General features: G+C 43.5%; 1 protein-coding gene across 1 annotated transcript in view; it reads left to right on the forward strand.

The window, feature by feature from the left end:
* LOC125031267 overlaps positions 1 to 2,500 on the forward strand; it is a 50,263-nt gene that overhangs the window by 42,529 nt on the left and 5,234 nt on the right. The window lies entirely within an intron of this gene.

A 2,500-nucleotide genomic window follows, 5' to 3' on the forward strand; every position in this document is an offset into this window, starting at 1 on the left:
AAATTCATTTTCATTTTTCATTCTTATTCTTATTACCATTACCATACCCATTCTCATTTTCATATTCATTTTCATTCTTCACTCTCATTCACAGTCTCATTCTCCATATTTACTTTCCATCACGACGTATCTTTTCTTTTTATTTAATACTCTTTCAAAATTCTTCATTTTAAGTCATTTTTTTTTTTCAGATCAGATCACCTTTTATCAATTTCAAAACTATTTCGCTAATCCCTTTCGTAAATTCCTCAAGTCTTGGGCCGTAGACGCTGTCGATTAAAAAATAACATTATTGTTAAGGTAAAAAAAAAAAAAAAAAAAAGGAAAAAAAATAGTTGCATTTATAAAAGATGTTCGTAGATGCCAGTGTTTTTTTTTTTCTTGTTTTTTTTTTTTTTTTGGTCTTTGGTGTTTTTTTTTTTATCTTTTTTTTATTAATAGGTTTTAAGGATTTTTATCAATTTGCGTCTAAGGAATTCCACGTACTTTGAAGTTGTTGTTGTTGTTGTTGTTGTTGTTGTTGTTGTTGTTGTTGTTCGCGTCTCTTTGTCTCCTTTCCTTTTTTTCTTGTTCCTTGTTCCTTGATCCTTCCCTTTTTTTCGGTTTTCCTTATTCCTTCTTTCGTTTTTGTTTTTTATATTCCTTTTCGCTTTCGTTTTTTTTTTTTTTCTTCTTCTCTTTTCCTTCCTTCCTTCGTTTTCGTTCTTCCTACTTTTTTTCCTCCTTCCTTTTCCCTGCTGCCTTTTTTTTTTTTCTTGTTCTCCATCGTCTTCTCTCCTTCCTTTTTTCTCCTTCTTCCTCCCTCCTTCTCTTTTTCCTTTCTCCTCCTCCTCGCTTTACTTTCCTCTTTCCTCCTCCCTCCTTCCTCCTCCTTCCTTCCTTTCTTCTCCTTCCTCCTCCCTCCCTCTCTTTTTCCTTTCTCCTCCTCCTAGCTTTACTTTCCTCCTTCCTCCCTCCTTTCTCCCTCCTTCCTCCCTCCTTCCTCCTCCCTCCTTCCCTTTTTCCTTCCTCCTCCTCCCTCTCTCCATTCTCCTCCCTCCTCCTAGCTCCATTTTCCTCCTCTCTCCTTCCTCTCTCCACCTCCTTCCTCTTTCCTCTCCTTACTCCCTCCTTCCTCCTCCTTCCTTCCGTTTTCCTTCCTCCTCCTCCCTCTTTCAACTCTCCTCCCTCCTCCTAGCTCCATTTTCTCCTTCCTCCTTCCTCCTTCCTCTCTCCACCTCCTTCCTCATTCCATTCCTTCTTCCCTCCTTCCTCCTCCTTCCTCCCTCCTTCCTCCTCCCTCCTTCCGTTTTTCCTTCCTCCTCCTCCCTCTTTCAATTCTCCTCCCTCCTCCTAGCTCCATTTTCCTCCTTCCTTCTTCCTCTCTCCACCTCCTTCCTCCCTTCTTCCTTTCTTTAACTTCTCTTATAACCAGGAAGTGTTTCCATGTAGTTGTATTTTGTCCTTTTTTTCTCGTTTCTCCCTCCTCCTCTTTCTTTATTTTCTTTTTTCTGTTTATAAGAAGAAGAAGAAAGGGTTAGAACGTGTTCGGCGTTTTTAGGTTGCTTAAGCTCGGTGCCGTCAAGGAAGGCGTGAAAAAGGGATAAGAGAGAGAGAGAGAGAGAGGAAGTGAGAGATGGGAGAGAGGGAAGAGAGGGGGAGAGAGACAGGGAGAGAGAGAGGGAGAGAGGGAGAGAGGGAGAGAGAGAGAGAGAGAGAGAGGGGGAGAGAGAGGGAGAGAGAGGGAGAGAGAGAGAGGGGAAGAGAGAGGGAGAGAGAGAGAGAGGGAGAGAGAGGGAGAGAGAGAGAGGGGGGAGAGAGAGGGGGAGAGAGAGAGAGAGCGAGAGAGAGAGAGAGAGAGAGAGAGAGAGAGAGAGAGAGAGAGAGAGAGAGAGAGAGAGAGAGAGAGAGAGAGAGAGAGAGAGAGAGGAAGAGAGAGATGGGAGAGAGGGAAGAGAGGGGGGAGAGACAGGGAGAGAGAGAGGGAGAGAGGGAGAGAGGGAGAGAGAGAGAGAGAGAGAGGGAGAGAGAGGGAGAGAGAGGGAGAGAGAGAGAGGGGGAGAGAGAGGGAGAGAGAGAGAGAGGGAGAGAGAGGGAGAGAGAGAGAGGGGGAGACAGAGGGGGAGAGAGAGAGAGAGAGAGAGAGAGAGAGAGAGAGAGAGAGAGAGAGAGAGAGAGAGAGAGAGAGAGAGAGAGAGAGAGACAGAGGGAGGGAGAGAGAGAGAGAGGGAGGGAGGGAGAGAGAGAGAGAGGGAGAGAGAGGGAGTGTGTGAGTGTGTGTGTGTATGTACATGCATGTATGTACGTAAGCAGCAGACAGGCAGATAAAATAGCTAAGAGATAGATACACAAATAGATACAAATTCACATTTACAACGTATGTTAGATATGTAGGTATGTATATATGCCTGCATGCGTTTATATGTGTAAGTTTGTATGTATGTATGTATGTTAAATATTAAAGGTATGTAAGTATTTATGTCTGCTTGTATGTATGTATGTATGTATGTACGCATATGAA

Source organism: Penaeus chinensis, chromosome 12 (assembly GCF_019202785.1).
Source record: "Penaeus chinensis breed Huanghai No. 1 chromosome 12, ASM1920278v2, whole genome shotgun sequence".
NCBI lineage: Eukaryota > Metazoa > Arthropoda > Malacostraca > Decapoda > Penaeidae > Penaeus > Penaeus chinensis.